General features: G+C 41.8%; 1 long non-coding RNA gene across 2 annotated transcripts in view; it reads left to right on the top strand.

Annotated features, from left to right (window-relative positions):
• The window catches only part of LOC134929155 (uncharacterized), a 173213-nt gene that overhangs the window by 33672 nt on the left and 117225 nt on the right, over positions 1 to 22316 (top strand). Inside the window, exon 3 of one of the 2 annotated variants that reach the window (XR_010178334.1) lies at positions 9030 to 9129. The exons of the other annotated variant lie outside the window; for it this stretch is intronic. This is a non-coding gene — a long non-coding RNA (uncharacterized LOC134929155). Of the gene's footprint in view, positions 1 to 9029; positions 9130 to 22316 lie in introns of those variants that run through there. 2 annotated transcript variants of the gene reach the window in all.

Raw genomic sequence — 22316 nt, 5'->3', positions numbered from 1 at the left:
AAAAAATATTGGCTAAAATTACCTTCAGGCTGTGTGTATAAGGTGCATATAAAACATAAATGCATTCTGTGCTTAGATTTAGGTCCCATTGCCATGATATCTCATTATGGTATGCAATTATTCCAAAATACGGAAAAATCCGATATCCAAAATACCTCTGGTCCCAAGCATTTTGGATAAGGAATACTCAACCTGTAGTATTGTTATAATACATAACATCCACATAGAATTATTATTCTTTTTTATCATTTGTTTGCATTGTTATTTGCACAATGGAATTGTTATTTATTGTTTGAATTGTTTATTAAAAAGGTTGTTTTTAAACTTCCACATTCTTGAACAAAATGATTAACCACAAAAAAAACAGCCTGATCAAAAGTTGACAATAAAATACCTTTTTTAGTATTAAAACATTTGTCAGGCCCTGCAGAACAAATGAGTTTGGTCCCATGACAAAGAGACCCTACTGATTTTTGCACACAGCTGTGTTTTCATAAGGGTAAGAATCTAAACAACAGTGTTTTTATATAAAAATAATTAGCAGCTTCTTACAGATTCAAACAGCACCATGTTCAAGCATAATCTACAGCAAACTTATTAAACTCGTAAACTTGAATTAACATAAAAAAATATATACGTACAGTATGATTTGTAAAATTCTTACTAATTTTGTGTTGGCTATAATAATTTCTACATTTCTTTGCTATCTTAATGTGTCCCTTATGCAATAGATTATGTATTTCGATACACTGAACATGCTTTATTTCCATTCATTTTGTAATTCTAAGTGTCCATGAAAAACAAACATTTATGTCTAACTTATTCTCTCCTAATTAGCCATTATTCCATACACAAACTACATCAGTTATTTTCCATTACATTTATTACTGATCACAGCAGATTTAAAGTTGCCTTGTCATTGATTCAAGTCTCAACGGAGATCTGAATTAATGATCCTTTTGATGAAAAGCTACTTTGTGCATGTTAAAGACCTCCTATACAATTGTATCAACAAATGTGGGGATTAAGTGTTTAACACAATTGATTACTGCTCATAGAATAGGATATTAGAAAGACTATTTACTGTTTGCATTTCAATTAACTACTGTAATATAATGTTTTTAAAAGTATAAACTTGCATTATGAACATCAAATAAATAAAATACTATAAATATTTCTAATTACTTTACTGTATAATGTAACTCTTTGCAAACATCACGCTGGACTTGATCAGTGACTACAAGAACTGACAAATCACTTCCTTCGCAGACCCCTCACAATTGATTTTGACATCTGACATCTATTCATAATTCATTGCAACTCTACTTATATTTCCAACACATACAATCTGGTTCTGTACCAGCAACTAATACAGTAGCTGAAATAAAATGACTGTAACCGAGGCTTTTTCGAGCTGGTCCTAAAAGTAAAATATGATTCCTACTGTATATGCAGCGAAACATCTCCAAAAGAGTAATACAGAGGTCCAAAGGCTAATATTAAACATACTGTATAAGTGTTTTTCAGCATGTTTGATAAGAGGAAACAGAGTAATCTCTTCCTCTTACGCAGTCATTAGGGATATGCAGTTCCAATCTGTTTCTTCATCATCACTAAGAAGAAAAAAAATATTGAACAGGTAAGTTTAACATGTACAACTACTGATAATTACATTTTACTACTAAGATTAAAAAGTGAGTTATAAAATACACTAGCTGTGCTACCTGTTCTTCGCACAGGAGTTTCTGATTTTCATGGTCGTAAATATAAATGTGTTAAAAAGTTGGTAAATCTGTAAAGATGTAAATTTGAGATGTCTTATGTAAGTGAAATATTAATTCATGGTTCCTGGAGTTACCCAAGGAGCACCCGTAGCAGATACCTTAAAAAGTGACAGGACCATTTTTGTAGTTTATTAAATTAAAAAGTGACAGGACCATTTTTGTAGTTTATTAAATTCTACACACTGGAGGTGCAATCCAAATTTTGATCAGATTGTTCATTTGGGCATGATCGTTCACGCAACGCAAGCCACGCATCGGTAATGATGTCATTATGTCAACCCCCATTCATCCCCTTAGGGGAGGTTTATTAAAATTCTAATTAAGTAGTTTTCCTGCAGTATTTCTCACCTGAAGAATACCTATGTTAAATTTCAGCTTCCTAACATATTGGAAAGTAAGTAAGTGAATATTGGAAAGTAAGTGAATTAGTGATGAGTCAGTCAGTGAGTTAGTGAGAGATACGTTAAAAAGTGACCGGACCATTTTTGTAGCTAATGAAAGTCTACACGCTGGAAGTGCAATCCAAATTTTGATCCAGTTGTCAGTTTTGGCGTTATCATTCAAGCAATGCAAGCCATGCATCTGTGATGATGTCATTATGTCAACCCCCTTTTCATCGCTTTAGGGGAGGTTTATTTTAAATTCTAATTAAGTAGTCTTCCTAGTTCCCACCTGCAGAATACCTATGTTACATTTCAGCTTCCTAACATATCAGAAAGTAAGAGAATTAGTGATGAGTGAATGAGTGAGTGAGGGCTTTCGCATTCATACAGTATATCTAGATAGTATTGTGCCACTGTAAAAGACAGTTTTTCCCATTAATATAGTATGATTTTGGAAATTGTAATTGTAGAATATAATTATTTTTAATGATATTATGTGTTTATTAAAAGGAAAGCATGGGCATCATTTGTCTCAGTTAATGTATTCATTGAATTGTACCAACAAGAAAAGAATGTCAGTCCCACTGGACTAATTTACAAAGAGGTCAGACTTCAGAAGTGACAGGAGTGTTATCATTGTGTGATTATATAATACATTGCAATATTAATTACAATTTAATGTCGCTGCTATGGGTTCATTCTGATAAAATAGAAATGCAATATTCATTTTCACACCAGAAATCTGAATGTGTGCCAAGACAATAGGGTAAGATTTACTGTCAGATTATTAAAAGTAATGTAGTATAAATGGCTTCAGATCTTGCTGTTTCACAAACATTTTGTAGCATGGGAGGGAATAGAGTGTTAGTCACAGGAAAATTAAATAAACAAACCAACTAATACTGTTCAACTATCTTGAAAGTGTAAATGTCACATTCTGCTACTTAAGTACCATAACTTTCAATGGGATGCAATTAATTTGCCGACTGTTGAAATCCCGGTGATCAGGATACATATGGCTCTGAATCAGGCACTTGTCATTCTAAGTAAGTAAAATTAGTTTATGATGGATCCATAGCAAGTTTTGTAGTATACAGTGACTGTTTTCTACATTGCAAATTGTTTACACAAAGCCCATGTACAGTAATGTTATGTTTTATTAATTTATTTTGGGATTTTGAAGTGTTATCTATACAGAGCCTGCCCTAATCAATTTGATGCCTTAGGCAAAATTTTGGCTAGTGCCCCCTAGCACAGTCTTTAGTTCTGCCTTTGACCCACCTTCAATCCAGCACCCATCACCCAGCAACACAGATCACAGCAGCAGCCGGAAACACCCATCACCCCTCACCCACAGCAACACTCATTTTGGTGCCCATGCCTGCAAAAGCATTGCCCCCCCCCCCCCCCACCCCATATGTTAAATAGGTACAGTGCATGCCAAAGGTGCACAGGCCAATAAAGTGGCATATTCTTGCTGGGAAGGGGCATGTCCACATAATAAAGGGGGGGGGGGGTGAATCAGCCAGTGCCTCCCCAACCACTGACCACTGACCTCACCGTCAATAAATAATGAGGTTTTAGTTCATGGATTGTACAATGCATTTAAGCTTGCAGCCCAACATCAATGGACTCCATCTCACTGCAAGTTCTACTCGCCCAGATTTTTGAAAACCTGGCAACTGCTGTCACATCAGAGTCATATTGAAAATATGCTTCCAGATTTAAAGCTCACATGCCAACTAACTAATGCATACCTTCCAACATGACCCTCTCCAGGACTTCCCTCTTAATTTATGATTGCAGACACCTGTGTTGAACAGGTTAAAGGATAAGAAAGGTATTTCACTATAGGTGCTGGCAATCATAAATTAAGAGGGAAGTCCAGGAGCAGAGCATTCTGTCCCTACCGGAGAGGGTCATGTTGGGAGGTATGACTTATGGCTTTTAAAGGCGAGACAGTCACCAACACGGCTTCTAAATTACCATCAAGAAAGCAGCTGACACAGGTTTAAAGTAAATAAGCTTAGGCAGGGGTGCATGAGAGAGCTATGATCACAAAAAGGTTAATTAAAGATTTACTAAATATACACATACAGAAATCCACTGCCCTCAACATTCCTAGGAATGGGGTACACACACTACCCCCAGGCAAAGGTACAGTGGCCTGTGACCACATTGATTAAATATCCAGCACTCACCATGGTAAGCTCACTCACCTTAATACATCAATACATGAACCCACTGTATGGCCAAGAAGGACTTAATGGCCATTGGAGAACAGTTATGCACCTTTATGAAATGACTGGATAGGGCAAAGATGTTCTCCAGTACAGACTTTTAGGAGTCTAGAGGTTCTCCCAATATAAAAGAGCAGCATGTGCATTCTATGGTGTGATATACACTACAGAATGCACATGCAGCCTTTACAGTGGGGCATTCAGTGGGTTAAGGACCATTGTAGACAATGAGACTTAGCCAGTCAAACTGCAAAGGCCAAAATGAAAAATATTTTTGGATTAGAGACTTTGTAACCAGGAACCTGAATCTTGCTTTTGAGCAATGGTTTTTATGAAACAGCAGTATGTGTTTTCAAAGCAGCATGACTTGTTTTTTCATAAGGTACACAAGTGTAATAATGGTGGTGAAGGAGTTTCTCAGTATTTAGCCTGTTGTTGTTTCTAATTCGGACGTACAGATGGTGAAAGGGGCAGTACGGACGGTGTAATGTTTAACATTACTGCCTCACAGCACTCACAGAGGTCATGGGTTTGAGTCTCACCATGGCCCTAACTGTGTAGAGTTTTATATTCTCCCCATGCTTGCATGGGTTTCCCCCAGGTACTCCGGTTTCCTCCCAAAATCCCAAAATATACTTGTATGTTAATTGGTACCCAACATAAATTATCCCTAGCGTTAATGGGTGTGCTTGTACTGTACATGTGGTAAGGAATATAGATTGTAAGCTCCACTGGGGCAGGGACTGATGTGAATGGCCAAATATTCTCATTAAAGCGCTGCAGAATATGTGTGCGCTTTATAAATGACTGGTCATAAATAATAATAAATTATAATTCACTTTTAATTTGATGTCATTTGATATTTTTTTTAGAATCTATTGATCTGGGGCCCTTATCTGTATAGGGGAATCCCTTAGAAATGTTGCCATTTATATGAATCCCCAATCTGAATCATACAATTTGCTGCAAAAACTAAGGAAACATCTAATCGCAAGAATTGGTAACAAAGAAGCATTTATTGATACAAACATGGTGAAAATAGCAACATGTTTGAGGTGCCTCAAGATCCGTAGCCGCATCAGTAATCGCACTACAGGGATATAAACAAAAAGTGCCTAGACAGAGATTGGTGTTCCCACAGCAACAGGATGTCAGCGACAAGAAATGGTCCTAGCGCAACGGATCATGGGACTTCTAGTCTACTTTATGTATAGAGACCAACGCACTGGGACCATAGGTGCGATTTATGCTTTTGCTGGTGTGTGCTTGGCGGGAGGCGGCAGAGGGAATGAACAGGCAGCCGCAGCAGTGACTAATGCCCATTACACATTATGCAACACACCGTAATGCCCATTATACATTATGCACCAAACCGTAATGCCCATGACACATTCTGCAACAAACCGTAATGCCAATTACACATTATGCAACAAACCGTAATGCCCATTAGACATTATGCAACAAACCATTATGCCCATTATACATTATGCAACAAACTGTAATGCCCATTATACTTTATGCAACACACCATAATTGCCCATTACACGTTATGCAACACACCGTAATGCCCATTACACGTTATGCAACACACCGTAATGTCTATTACACATTATGCTACACACCATAACACCTATTATGCGTTATGCCACACACTGTAACATCAATTACATATTATGCCCCACACAGTTATGGCCCTGACACCATTTTATGCCCCACACACAATAATGCCCCTTACAAATTATGCCACACAGTAAGGCTTCTAATTACTTTAAATTACCTGCCTGTCGCCAGGGGTTTTATGCACATTGCCAGGGGTTTCATACGCGTTGTCAGGGGTCTCCAGCGCATTGCCAGGGGTTTCATGCACATTGTCAGGGGTCTTTTGCATGTTGCCAGGGGTTTCCAGTGCATTGCCAGGGGTTTACTGCGCATTGCCAGGTGTCTGCTTCACATTGCCAGGGTTCTCCTGGCTGCTGCCCTAGTAAAGTATGGGATGGTGGGTGCGGGCATCAATAACTATAAAAGCAGCCCCCTCAGCCCCCGCAGTGGATGGAGACACGATGGGGGCTGCAGAAGCATTTCTGTACAGTGCAGTGTTCAAACAAACCTTAAAATGCCCGCAATTTATTGTGGGGGGTTTTTACATTGCAATGTACGGAAGCACTTCTGCAGCCCCTGCGGATCAGAATTTGAATCCACTGCGGGGGCTGTGATGGCTAGAGCTACTTGTAATGGGGCAGCGGTTCCATGGGTGCTCCTCATAGTCCATGGGTGCTCGGGCCAGGGTGCACCCATGGAATTGGCACCTATGGCAGGGACCAATAGAAATTGAGAGAGAGGGATTTAAATGTGCCGGGAACGGACACTGGAATTCACCACTTACCTTACCTTGAGAAAGACCCGAGGAGGGATGTATCACATAGATGCCGGAAGGAATCCCTAAATGTGGTGCTGACTGGTGGCATATGGAGACTGAGCTGTTTGCCTGTGGTGAAACCGGGGACTGCAGCCGGGAGAATACACTTGTTTAAGCTCATCAAGAACTGTCTGTCACCAGTTTTCTCTAACAGCTGGTAACTTGCACTTTTTCAGCCACTTAGAAAGAAATATCCCTCAACAAAACTATTTGTAATTAATAGTACGTAATTCCAGGGAATAAATGTTTTATATTTGTCTATTATGTGTATTATATTTACATGACTTACAATAGATCAGTGCTACCCACTAATCCATAAAGTATGAAAAACAAATGGTAGTCAAGTAGGGATCAGTTTTTATCTGGGTGCACTCATTCCCATTCACATAAATTACATATAACTGTCTATAAAATAATTTCCTTTATTTCTGTATATATTTAAAATGTTGAAATATACCAATACCCACATGGAATGAATATCTTTTATTGATTATCCCACATGTCGTATCATTATGACCCCAATTTAAGGTCATACAAAGCAAAATATATAAAAATAATAAAGAATAGAAAAATGTGATGAAAAGTTTGACAAAGTTTTAAAGAATTTTTTTTTTGTCTGTGTGAAAAATAATAAAGAAATATTAAAAACAAAGCTTTGTGCCATATTTCATTCCATGATGTCTTTGATATCTCTCTTGCTGGGGTAAGAGCTCCCTCCTAACAAATGAGAGATGGTTAATATTTGTGAGTCACTGATTATTTACTTGAATGTAAAATAGGTTGATACTGTGAGTCACTCGTTATTGAATTTATCTATAATTTGTGCTGTTATATAGCATACTCCTCTAGTATCTCGTCAGTAGAAAGCCTGTTATACTCTTCCTCTTCAATCACTATATTTTGCTATGCCATCAAATAAATATATTACTTGACCTTTATTGTTAAAACCATCTCTTATACGTTATTGTTAGATCAATTTTTCTGGAAAGTAATTCCTAATTCAGAACGTCTATAACAATTTGATTATGTGCATGTGTATAATTATTGAGCTTAGTTACCTAAAATCAACTGGTGACACATATGTTTATTCCTGTGTGTTACAAGGCCTAGTATTATTGATACATATGTTTCCTTTAATGCTTGACAAAATGAATCCCTGCCACTGTTACACTTGTATCACTATACAGCTGGGGGAATTGTTGCTTATTCTGCTGGGTGATCCAATGTTATTCTATTCTTTTGATTATACAGCATATGATTGAATTTATGCTGGCAGCCTGTTTTAAGCACCTTTATACGTCCCTTACATGCACCAATGTCATGAAATGGATTGTAAATAATGAATGGCTTCCTAAGAATTTATTACCAGGTTAGGAATACACCCTGCGTGTCCTTAATTTAGCACCGTAAATAGAAATGATGACTAAATATGTTGTTGGGGTCTCTTTTGCTCCATTAAAATAAAAATATGTATTTACTGTAGATATAGTGCTTGAGTGTTCACTAATAAGTAGCAGTGCTCGTATGTATTGAGTGGTTAATCTGTACACACGCTGGTATGTGAAGACCGTTTCCTCAGTGTTATGAAACCTGGTTAGTTTAGTACCGTCGGTCAGTTATTATCTGTGCCCCGTATTTAGCATCACCCCGACTTACTCAAATAATTACCAATGCACACATATAAACGTTTGATACAGGAGGTAACTCTCATTCATGTTCCCCACATTGCATAATAATTTAGTATAGAAGGCACACGGCAAAACCACCGATATGCATTTCGCTCTATGTTTAGAACTTTCTCAAGGCTCTAGCATGTGGCGCACACCTCATTCTACATATAAATAGGGTCAGTGAACTAATAGAAACATCTAAAATGCTCCAAGTCCAATCATGATAATGGGCAGGAGGTTCTCAAATTTCCCTTCCATTACGGTGTCTGTCAGTGGCTCAGCTCCTTACTAATCAGTAATCTGCAATGTGAAGGCATTCCCCAGGTGTATTATATGATCCGTAAGCCTGTTAATAGTTTCCTTATAACCTGGATAAAAGACCCAGTAACCTGTATATGGCTTAATGGGAGTTACTAGGATATAAAGATTATATTATACATCACTGTCCCTGTACACTCTTGAAGATGTGTTAGATATCACAAATGAAATATGTTTACAATAATACTTGCTTTGAATCTTTTATTGTGATTTTACAGTGATGCCCTCAAGCCCCTCAAGCCTGGAGCCCTGACAAGCACCTCAGGTAATGGTACACACTCTGGGTGCAGAGGAGGAAGACTGCCCCTCAGCCCGCAACCTGGAAACCTGGCTCATAGAAAGGCCGGTTGCGGCTCCCATGGGACAGCCAATGGAGAAGGCAGCACAGAAGCCCCTACCCCAGTGAGTACTAGTGGCAGCCCCCAGCCCAGCAATTGCCCATCAAAAATCCCACCTCCTGTAGTTGTGGTGTGGCAGCAGACCCTGGGAGCTGCGGTGCAAAGCTGGCCCCCTGCAGCACCACCAGGAGGCACAACGGAGCAGAAACAGCCCCCGTGGCATGGGACAATGACCGGCGGGTGCCCTGCAACCAAACTCCCAGCAGTGAAGCAGCAACAACCCAGGCTGGCATACTGGCCCACCCAGGATGGAATGGGCATGCCCCCACAGCTGCGGCCAGAACAGCAGACAGGGTGTTTGAATGTGATGCCCAGCGAACTGAATGGCGGAATGGAGCACACATGAGGCGCGGGACCCATAAGAGTGGCTGCCGTGCTGGGGCCCTAGTCAGGTGGAGATGCAGAGGCCACCGGTATAACGTGACCGGTCTAATCACATGAGCAGAACTCCGGGAACCGATGGACAGTGCTTTTACTGTCACAGATCTCTAAAGAAATATTCCCTCTATTGTGGACATATAGAATATTAATTATAGGACAGGATTCTCCATAAATTATGGGTGATAGTGCAGGATCCATTGATTCTTATTGATAAATCTATCTGACATTGAAAAAACACTAGGAGACTGAATATATCTTGTACTACAAATCCCACAATACACTGCAACAATTGTCAATGTAATACTATCTGTGATAGGACGATCATAGTGCTGATTTTGTATTCTTCTTACTCAGTGGACATGATGCGTCTGAGGTCCGGTCATGTGACCATAGTGATCACATGATCGGAGCTCCGGTAATCTCCAGATGCTAAGATTGTTATTGTTGTTTCTATTGTGAAATTCAGATCTTTTTTAATGTATTAGCCTTGCAACTATTTTGGGACACATGGGACTCTCCCTTATATACTGTATTTTTTAAACCAATTTTCAGAATGGCTTGTTATATTATGTCTGTGTCTAATTGATATAGACAGGTGACAATGCTAAATTCTTTTGTCGTATAAACAACCCTTAATGAAGTCTAAGAACACTGTACGCTGTTTACTTAAGAAGTACCGGAAGGGTACGCCAGTTGCGTAACGATCGCTCAGCCGTAGGCGAGACGCTCAAGCGTCACGTTCGCTCACGGCCTAGTGATCACAGGACAGCACGTTGTTGGCTATGACTAGAGTAATGATTCGCTATGGCGTAGCGGACGCTCGAGACCACGAGGAGATCACCAGCGGCGCAGACGCTCACAACGCTATACCTTTGTCTAAACCCTTTACCAATGAAATGCACAGAATACCTTAATGTGAATACAGGGTGTAAGTGCAACCTTGTGTAACCTAACTAACGACAAAGTTGCTTGAGCGTCACCGACGCTCAAGTGAACACTTAAAACTATAGAAAATACACAGATACTGGTTTAGGGTCCAAAGCCTATTAACTGTATTATATCTAATATACTTGTAAAAAGAATAACAGTACAAATGATACACTACAATATAACAGAGACTTCCTAACCAAAATACAATACTATACAATACAATACTAGTCTAGGGGAGATGTGAGAGAAAAGAGAAGGGAGAGAGAGAAATGGAGAGAGATGAGAGAAATTGGCTCACAGTAAGACAATGATTACGGAGAGAAAACTTACGCACAAGGGGAAACGATCGCATGCGCCTGGACATCCAGCACCCGATTCTCAGCAATGAGAACCGTTGAAGAGTGAGAGCTGGATGTGGTCGGCCTGCCTATTTATGCCCCACACACAATGCAATCCAATGGTCCCTACAATCTTGTCGTCCATTGGACACAGGAATTCGGCTTCGCATCATAACAAAAGGTCATAGGTTGATTCATACAGGTGGGCTGTGACGATTTCCAACAGCTCAGGTGGGTGGGAAACTGGGTTTCCCGCCGCATACCTGAGTATGAGTAAATAATAGAAATGGACATAAACTTCTTATGTCCATAACTATCCGCACGAGCGATTAATGCGCTCCAAACCAACACCGGAATATTGTTAATTAAATACTCTTCCGATGGGTACCAAACACTGCTATATGATTCCTGTTAGACCCTTCGTACCATACAAAGAGGGATTCCTCCGTTCAGGGACGTTCTATGTTAACTAAACTTTCAGAAACCATTAAAGGGATCATGATCTATAAACTACATTAATTATGAAAATGTGTAACGAATGAGTCGCACGCTACGACTACATAAACTCTACCGTAAATACGCATACCGTGCGCCCGCGGGTGCACGCTATTGCGGGTATGCGCCTTCACGGGAGAGCGTACGCATGCGCAGCGCGGACCAGCGTGAGGTGCAAATATGGCAGCATGTATAGAGATATTTTTCTGACTTTGACAGTCCACCCTTTGGCAGTCAATAATAACTGCCACCTTCTAAAACATTTCAAAAGGAGAAAAATATATGTCAGGGGTTAATTCATTTCCATGGTTGGGTAGGGGAGGAGAGAGGAGTAGGTGTGAAGAGGGTGTGACCTAGTGAGATAGCAGAAGCATGTGTGTATAAGTCCATGTTTGGGGGGGGTCATGTATCATCGTGCCGTACGTGTTGTAAATCAAGCTTCGAGGTATTGCGAAGTATACATTTGAATTCCTTCTTATCCTGTGGTACAGGTCTGTGGATGGGCTGTCAAACTTTACCGAGCTCTTTTCGGATTTTTTTTGAACAAAATGGGGAGCACATTTTAGTTGATGATACATGAATGGGGGAATATGTGATTGTTGATATCTGTGCCTGTATTCCCTATACTATGTGTGTTATTACCTGAGGGTTGTAGAGATGAAGATGAAGAACACTTATGGAAAATGCAATGATATTCTATGTCAGGTAAATGTACATCTGTCGTCGAAGTTTTGTTCGGTATCAGTTGAAAGTCGTCTTCTTTGCGCTGTTTTGCTCCTTAGGCATGAGCAACAAGCTTTGTCAGTGCCATCAGATTTACAAAGAATGTTGGGCTAGCGTGAGTTTAAAAATACTAGGGAAACTGGGGATCCATGGCAAAGTTCATCAAGTGTCCATTTCTCAAGTGGTCAAAACTCTTTCTTTGGTCCATCCGTTGTCTGTATAGCGTCTCGTCAACTTCCTCGTCCAAGGGGGTCTTGTTATCTTGGAGAAAAGCAGAAAAACAGGTGAAAGAAACGGACCGTATAATCGCATTTTCATCACATCCTGGTTTCTATCATTGGGTCATAAATCAAATCCAGGTTAATTACTGTTTCCTCACTCCTCAAGCTCATCACTTTTGTACTTTGTTTGCACCTCATTAAAGCCTGCCCGCATCTAAATATCAATCCAATGGATATAACAACACCCAAGATACATAGTAGAAACTTTCCAACATCCATTATGACTCCTTGAGCCCAGTCTCCTAAACCGGAGAACCAATTTCGCGGGTTCAACCATGACACCCAACCAGTCAGCTCATTACCTACAGCAGCAAGGGTGAGATTGTGTTTTCGACGAAATTCCCACTTCAATTGGAGAATGTCGTCCATCTTTTGGATCTATGACCTCTACCGGATCCTCGGTGCTATTTGTGATATACGTGCAACACTTTATGCCGTACTGTGTTGCCAATGTAACACAATATCCGCCTGTTACTGCTGTAAGATAATTAAGAACCATTCTATGCTGTACCAGTTCTGTTTTATAAGCTTGGAGTTCTCTTCCAGTGTATCTAAACGTGTCATCATACATTTCAGTGATATTATCTAACAAATTGGCGAGTGCGGAAATGTATCTATAATTCATCACTCCTCGAGCGGTGCAAGTGAAATCTAACGCTACCAGAACCTGAATCCCGGTGGATTCATGGATAAGATCAGAGGCCGGATGCTCTAACCTTTCTGACAGTTGTCTTTTAACTCGGTGCTCGTAATGAGTGTGAGTATAAGGAGCTTGGGCACCACGGTGTATGTCCTTCATTTTGTCATGTGTTACAGTCATCACTTCAGGCAATACTTTTCCAATATAACACAATCCTTCAGAGTTTGGGGCAAGCCACTTGTATGCCTTTCTCCCGCATATGAAATATGCATCATCGGGGAGAACATATGGGACGGAGAAGGACATTACCATGTTACACACCTTCCAGGTGAACTCTCCTGACCCTAATTCTTCCATCTGTTTAATGCACGTATCAGTTTGTACGATATGTGCACAGTATCCTGGTGATACCTCTCCAACTCTAGTAATCCTATTTCCTAAGGTATATCGATACCGGAAAGATTTTCCTCTACTGGCTATGTGGCGTACAAGCTCTGTATCTGTAGGCATTCTATCTGCTCTGTGTGAAAAGGTCATGGTAAGGTTGCTCCATGACACTTCCCAATTTCCCGGCTTACGGGGATTGGAGATATTAAAACATAAGAGGGACCTATCCACATGGTATTGGTGGAGCTTCAAACTAGGAGGGCTGGAGATGTTAAACCTCCGGTCCACCGGTCTCCCACCACTTAGCTCAAGTACCTCCCCTAACGTTAAAGGAAATGGTACTAGCCCTGATTTGCTATGACCCTGAGGTACTTGAGAGCATACCCAACAATCTGTTTGGTTTAATACATTACCCACTAAGGAGTGATAGTCACTCAATGGATGCCGGTCCATATGGATATTAAAACTGGATTGGCATTTCTTTATGCATCCATCTTCAATCAAATTGTCACAAAGCCTACAGATACAGTTTTCTTCAGCTAACAATCCATCACAATTTCTTCTATCGGATCGTTTTCTGATACTCGCCTTTGCTTGTTGGTTTGGTTGATCTTGGAAAACTACGCCTCCATCATCATAATCGGAACCCATTCCAGAACCTCTCTCGACCTCTATGGTACTCTCGCCGGAACAGACTGCTCTGGTCAACATCATGGTTAACATCAAAATCCGGATCACAGTCTCTTGGGGCAAGTCCATCTTTGAGGAGAAAATAGAGAAGAATGAGAAGGGGGAAAAAGAAATTTTAAGGAAGAGGGGATGGGAAGTGGAGAAAAACAATAAAAGGGAGAGGGGAGTCGACAACTGCTTTCGGTCTTCAAGGCTCAGATGCCGCCTCAGTCCTCCTGGAACAGACACTCCAGTGATACAACCTCTACCGTCTGTTCCTTATCACGGGACTTCTCTGGATCAGCAACCTTCTTGCAGTGGGATGAATGGACCCAAGTCTCTCTCTCAGCAACCTTCAATGCTGTGGTGCTAGTCAATAAGACCTGGTATGGTCCTTCCCATCTATCAATAAGACAACCTGAGCGTAGAAAATTTCGTATCATTACATAATCCCCAGGTTCAATGTCATGACAATTACTACCTGGTAAATCAGGAATCACCAACTTCAGATTATCATTTTGATTCCTCAACTGCTTACTCATGTTAATCAAGTATTTTACAGTTACTTCATTGTTACATTTCAAATCATCCTGAGGGTTAATCATGACATGCGGTTGTCGACCAAACAAGATTTCAAAAGGGGACAGATTAAGAGGGGACCTGGGAGTGGTTCTGATGCTATACAAAACAATGGGTAAAGCTTCTGGCCACGTCAATCCTGTCTCTGCCATTACTTTACTCAATTTATTTTTAATAGTGCTGTTCACTCTTTCGACCTTCGCACTCGCCTGTGGACGGTACGGAGTGTGCAGCTTGCTATCAATTCCCATCAACTTACACATTCCTTGAAAGACATCACCGGTAAAATGGGTACCCCTATCACTTTCAATGATTCTAGGGATACCATATCTACATACAAATTCCTGCACAATTTTCTTAGCTGTAAACATAGCGGTATTTGTGGCTGCTGGAAAAGCTTCGACCCAATTCGAGAAAACATCTATACAAACAAGTACATATTTCAAATTTCGACATGGGGGTAATTGAATGAAGTCAATTTGTATTACCTGAAAAGGGCCGCCGGCAGGTGGGATATGGGATGGTTCTGTAGGTATTGCCTTTCCAATATTCTTTCTCAGACAGGTAAGGCATGACATTGCTCTTTTACTCGCATGAGAGGAGAATCCTGGGGCGCACCAGTATGCTCTTACCAATTTGCACATCCCCTCCTTGCCTAGATGAGTCAGCCCGTGAGCTGCTTCAGCCAGACATGGAAGATATGCTCTGGGGGCCACTGGTTTACCATGTCCATCCGTCCAGAGCCCTGAGGACTCCTGGCCATATCCCTTTGCCTTCCAGACTGCTCTTTCCTGTGTGGAACACAAATTCTGCATCTCACACAACTTCTGTGTGTTGATGGTATCAAATACCATCAGTTGTGTGGTGTCTGTCTGTATGGGGGTAGCAGCTGCAAGCTTTGCGGCTTCGTCTGCTCGGCTGTTACCAAGGGATACTGGGTCTTGACTATATGTGTGTGCTTTACATTTGATAACAGCCACTCTGTCGGGTTCCTGTATCGCTGTTAGAAGCCTTTTTATATAAGCTGCATGCGCTATCGGTGTACCAGCTGCCGTCTTGAAATTTCTGAGGCGCCATAGGGCTCCGAAATCATGTACTACCCCGAAGGAGTATCTAGAATCGGTGTAGATATTGGCTGACTTACCCTTAGCCAATTCACATGCTCTGGTTAGGGCGACCAGTTCAGCAACCTGGGCTGAGTGAGGTGGACCTAGCGGTTCCGCTTCTATGGTGTCTTGGTCATCTACGACTGCGTATCCAGTACACAAGTCTCCCGAGTCTGACTGTCTATGACAACTACCGTCAGTGTAGAACGTGAGTTCTGCATCTTCCAGTGGATTGTCACTGATGTCAGGCCTTGCGGTAAAATTTTGGGTCAAATATTCCATACAATCATGTGTATCTTCCTTTGTATTAAATCCTCCTTCCCCATCACTCTCACCTTCCACCCTTTGTGTCTGACCAGGCACACCTGGGAGAAATGTTGCAGGATTTAATGCGCTGCATCTCCTTATGGTGATGTTTACTGGGGCCATTAATGCCAATTCCCATCTTGTAAACCTTGCTGATGAGACGTGTCTGGTTTGGGCAGAATTCAATAAGGCAGATACCGCATGTGGTGTATGGATTGTGAGGTTGTGGCCTAGCACGACATCTTCGCTTTTTGTCACTAGCAATGCTATCGCCGCAACGCTACGCAAGCATGTGGGGAGGGATCGCGCTACCGTGTCTAGCTGAGCGCTGTAGTATGCAACTGGCCTGCTGGCATCACCGTGTTTTTGGGTTAGTACACCTGCTGCGCAACCAGCACTTTCTGTTCCTTATAGTTCAAAGGGTTTCCCATAGTCTGGCATACCTAGTGCTGGCGCCTGCGTTAGGCACTGTTTGAGTCTCTCAAATGCTGTTTCGGATTCGTCAGTATGCGAGATCCTATCAGGTTTGTTTGAGGAGACCATTTCCTGCAGAGGTAACGCCAATATGGAAAACCCTGGGATCCAATTACGGCAATACCCACACATTCCTAAAAACGTCCTGATCTGTTGCTGGGTTTGTGGCAGTGTCATGTCTCTAATGGCTTGGATTCTATCAGCGGTCAGGTGTCTCAGTCCTTGTGTTAGACAGTGTCCCAAATATTTTACCTTAGTTTGGCATAATTGCAACTTGTCTTTGGAAACCTTGTGACCTGTGTCTGAAAGATGAAACAGGAGCTGTTTCGTATCCTTCAGGGATGCTTCCAATGAATCAGAACACAGTAGTAAATCATCCACATACTGTATCAATACTGATCCACTCTCTGTTTGGAAAGACTGTAAACAATCATGCAAAGCCTGAGAAAATATACTTGGACTATCTATGAAACCTTGGGGTAACCGAGTCCACGTGTATTGGACTCCTCTGTATGTGAATGCAAACAAATATTGGCTGTCAGGATGCAGAGGTACCGAAAAGAAAGCGGAGCAGAGGTCAATAACAGTGAAAAATTTGGCAGTGGGAGGAATTTGCATTAGGATGACAGCTGGATTAGGCACTACGGGGAACTGACTCTCAACTATTTTGTTAATCCCCCTTAAATCCTGCACTAACCTGTAACCCCTCCCCCCACTCTTTTTAACAGGGAAGATGGGACTATTTGCTGTGCTGGACGTTCTTACCAGAATGCCCTGTTGCAGCAAGCGCTCTATTACTGGGAAAACTCCTAACTCCACCTCTGGCTTCAGAGGATACTGTGGGATTTTTGGAGCTATCCTACCATCTTTTACTTGTACAACTACTGGAGCTACGTTTGCCATTAATCCAGTGTCCTGTCCATCTTTTGTCCAAAGTGACTCTGGTATCTGAGATGTCATCTCTTCTACTTGGGATGGATTCCTATTTGTCATAATGGAATGTGACATTAATTTTGATGGGGAGTCTAACATGTCTCGTACCTCCTGAGCGTGATTCTCAGGAATGTCCAAGAATACACCTTCAGGAGTACAATAAATGACGCAACCCATTTTACATAGTAAGTCTCTACCCAGGAGATTAGTTGGTGCAGATGCAGCCAGCAAAAAGGAATGCTTGGTATGCAAAGGCCCTATTGTAATCTCGGCTGGTTTGCTAACAGGGTAGTGCTGGACTACTCCTGTTACTCCCATGGCTGGAATTGTCCTACCAGTGGTTCTCATGCCCACTGTCGAATTTATCACTGACTTGGCCGCCCCTGTGTCTACAAGAAAGTTTAAAGTTTTACCAGCTACATTGATTGCGATCTCTGGTTCACTTCCAAGACTGGCAATCAATTTTACTGGCTGCAGATTACAGGTATGGCCACACCCCTAGTGGGTATGCTGACCTCCCTGAATCCCGCTGGCAGCGACTACTTGTGAGGGGGTTAGCTGGGAACTACCAGAGGCATGCCAATCTCTGTTCGGGGGGTATCTTTTTGTTTCCCCTGTATGTGGCTCATAACTCCGCCTCTGTGGATCCTGATCCCAATGTCTTGTGTTGTGTCGTTGTCTAGGGGGTTGGTATGATTTTGGTACATTTCTTACTCTACATTCTCGTGCATAGTGTCCCGGTCTGTTACAGGAATAACAAGTTATTACAGTTGACTTACTTACAGGATTCGATGGTACATACGCAGGTTGCTTTGTGGTCAGCGCCTGTATACTTACTGACATTAACTTATCACTTTGCGACTCTCTGTGCCTGGTGATGTTTCTGTCGTGATCAATAGCAGCCTCTCTCAAGGTGGACACTGACAGACCTCGCCAACATGGTTGCGTAGTCTGTACCCTAGCCTTTAATGTTTCCTTTAAACCATCCATCAGTACAGATACTGCTACTTCTTGATGGTTTGGGTTGGTCCTAATGTCTTCTATACCAGTGTATTTTGCCATTTCTAATAGTGCCCAGTGAAAATATTCTGTTGCCGTTTCGGACTCCTTTTGCTTAATGGAAAATATTTTATTCCATTTAACAACGGCTGGGAAATACTCTTTTAGCTGCAAATTTATCCTTTTCACATTATCCTTGTCGTATACATCGGTAAGTGGTATATCTTTGTCTAGTCCACAATCAGCCAAGAATTGAACTGAGTCGACATTGGAAGGTAAGCAAGCTCTTAGCACTATCTGCCAATCCTTATTATTGGGCTCTAAAGTGTTTCCTAGATCCCTGATGTATTTTTGGCTTGCCACCAAATCTTTTCTGGGGTCTGGGAATTCAGACACGATAGTCCTCAATTCCATTCTAGTAAACGGGCAATACATGGCAATGTTCCTAACGGGTGTGGCTCCTGATGCATCCGTTTTCCCATTGGGAACTACTATCACCTTAACTGGATTAACTCTAACGACTTCATTCTGTGTAGATTCTACAGCTTGTGGTGAAATTGTTTCAGTGTAATGCATGGTGCCGTACTTACCCGTTGACACGACCTCACCTATCCCTCCGCTAGGGGCCTTCGCTAATCTCGTAGGTGTTGCTGTGCCTACTGTGGTCTCTGCTATAGTGGCTGCGAGAGAGAGAGCTGAAATTGTTGCCGAATCGTCTTCTTGATCACACTCCTGGGGAAGGTTCAAAACAGGGTACAACTTGCACGGGTTAATAATTGCATGAGTTACTTGGTTAACATCATTAACATTTACAGGGTTACTAAGTGTTTGTGTTTTACAACCCAGTGCGTTTCTCTCCGCAATCAACTTCTCTCCTGCTATATATGGTGGTGGCGGGGCTGTTGCAATCAATTTTCTGTTAGGACCAGCCCCCGCCGCCAGAGCCAAACCTCTCTGTATCTCACCTTCCTGGTGCCATAACTGTAAATAATCATGATGTTGAATTCGTCTCTTTGTTGATTTTATGAGACATATCCTCCTCCTTAAATTTTGTAACACTTCTGTGCTGAAGCTACCTATTCTTGGGAATTTGTCCCTGTCTTGTACAGTCATTCTCTCCCATTCATCACATAAAACCTCTGTGTGACTTCCGTATTTTTCACACATGATGTACCTTGCCGACCCTACTGGTCGGTTCTCTGAATCAACCCGAACCGAGGTTGATCGCCCCCTACCTGAACAATTGGCCCCCATAATCTGCAGGTGTTGCTTACTACTCCTGTGATCTTTATATCACGGTCTTCAGCGAACCCTTACAGCAAACCAAATTATTCACAATAGGCCGGCGGTGGCGGTTTACCGAGTACCCCACTCACTCGCCCACCTCGACCAATACGACCTGATCACACCGATATGGTGCTGGCGTACTCGATACAGGGCCCCTATGGAACCTTCGGTTTACTGGAACATATGAGGGTTACCCGCAGGACACTTACTCTTTCCAGTAAAGGTGGGGTTGTTAGATAGTTCCTGAGTGACCAGCGAACTTCCCTTCCAAAAATAAAAAATTACACAAATCACGTCAGAATGTACAAATAGCGTTTGTGACCACTTTACTCTAATGGTATTAGGTCAGATTACTAACTACTGCACACAATTACGTGCGGTACAATCGTTCAGTACATAAGCACTACTTGTCATGTACTGAAAGATCAATGGAATCGAAAATTTCGGCTGCGAATTCCTTCAGCATGAGCTTGTATGGCCTATATGGGTTCTGCACCAACACCCCAGGCGTTGTGCCTCTTGTACCTTTATAGCGGACCTCTTTGTCTATTTTACCTGTTACCTTATGACCTCCTGGTCTGTTACCTTATGACCTCCTGGTCTGTTACCTTATGACCTCCTGGTCTGTTACCTTATGGTCCGCTATACTCTAATGCTCAAATATTATTTAACCAGGGATGCCTCCCTAGCCACCGTATATGTCACTTACACGTATGTTCCTTGACGAGTACCCGACTTTCCTTTTGGTTCAACCTCTAAGTTATATAAACTTATGTGATAAAAACACACTCACTCAACACATGTACACTTTGTTTCTATATCTATTTCTGCGCAGAAATTTTCTTCAGCCCAGCTGTGTTACCAATTAGGAGCAGGATCTGTTAAACTAAATTTCAGTTTTGTTTTTTTTTCCCCCCCAAAAATAGATTTGCGTTATTTACCGCGTCGCGTTATTTATCGCCTTTGCGTTAATTATCGCTTTGCGCTAAAATCCAACTTTTTCGTGACTTGAGCTACGTGGGCGTAACCGGACGCTACGTTGCGTAATGTACGCTGCGTGCGTCTGCCTTTGGATTGCGTACGCTAGTCTTTGTTAGAGACACGTGTACGCAAAACAAAGATCCACCGTAACACAATTTCTACTTTTATCAATGTAGATGATCCCTGATCATCTACCGCACACCACACTGGCTGCCTTATCTCCTAGACAAGCCGTGTGTTGGTCTATACTTTAACTATTACCTCTACTATGAAATAACAGCAAATCTCTTTTTGCACTTTCTATCAACTATAAAAATTGGCAAACAGGAATAGTGATATACGAAATTGAAAAAGAAATGTAGATATATATGTATGCGTGCGTGTATACGCAAGACAGAAGAAAAATAAACAGTTTTAAAAGACACAAGCGTTTTGTTCTTACTTCCGGTTCCCGGATTCCTTCAGCACTCTTTATCTAGGTGAAGCAGACGCTTATCCCGTCAGCACTGCGAGACAACCTCCCACCCTTTGCTGGAGGATAATGTCTGCTGATCTACCTAGTGCAGATATGAGAAGGACAGGACGAGTCCCCAATTGACAATGCTAAATTCTTTTGTCGTATAAACAACCCTTAATGAAGTCTAAGAACACTGTACGCTGTTTACTTAAGAAGTACCGGAAGGGTACGCCAGTTGCGTAACGATCGCTCAGCCGTAGGCGAGACGCTCAAGCGTCACGTTCGCTCACGGCCTAGTGATCACAGGACAGCACGTTGTTGGCTATGACTAGAGTAATGATTCGCTATGGCGTAGCGGACGCTCGAGACCACGAGGAGATCACCAGCGGCGCAGACGCTCACAACGCTATACCTTTGTCTAAACCCTTTACCAATGAAATGCACAGAATACCTTAATGTGAATACAGGGTGTAAGTGCAACCTTGTGTAACCTAACTAACGACAAAGTTGCTTGAGCGTCACCGACGCTCAAGTGAACACTTAAAACTATAGAAAATACACAGATACTGGTTTAGGGTCCAAAGCCTATTAACTGTATTATATCTAATATACTTGTAAAAAGAATAACAGTACAAATGATACACTACAATATAACAGAGACTTCCTAACCAAAATACAATACTATACAATACAATACTAGTCTAGGGGAGATGTGAGAGAAAAGAGAAGGGAGAGAGAGAAATGGAGAGAGATGAGAGAAATTGGCTCACAGTAAGACAATGATTACGGAGAGAAAACTTACGCACAAGGGGAAACGATCGCATGCGCCTGGACATCCAGCACCCGATTCTCAGCAATGAGAACCGTTGAAGAGTGAGAGCTGGATGTGGTCGGCCTGCCTATTTATGCCCCACACACAATGCAATCCAATGGTCCCTACAATCTTGTCGTCCATTGGACACAGGAATTCGGCTTCGCATCATAACAAAAGGTCATAGGTTGATTCATACAGGTGGGCTGTGACGATTTCCAACAGCTCAGGTGGGTGGGAAACTGGGTTTCCCGCCGCATACCTGAGTATGAGTAAATAATAGAAATGGACATAAACTTCTTATGTCCATAACTATCCGCACGAGCGATT

The sequence above is a fragment of the Pseudophryne corroboree genome, chromosome 5 (genome assembly GCF_028390025.1).
Source record: "Pseudophryne corroboree isolate aPseCor3 chromosome 5, aPseCor3.hap2, whole genome shotgun sequence".
Lineage (NCBI taxonomy): Eukaryota > Metazoa > Chordata > Amphibia > Anura > Myobatrachidae > Pseudophryne > Pseudophryne corroboree.
This window is presented reverse-complemented; position numbering and strand designations above follow the sequence as displayed.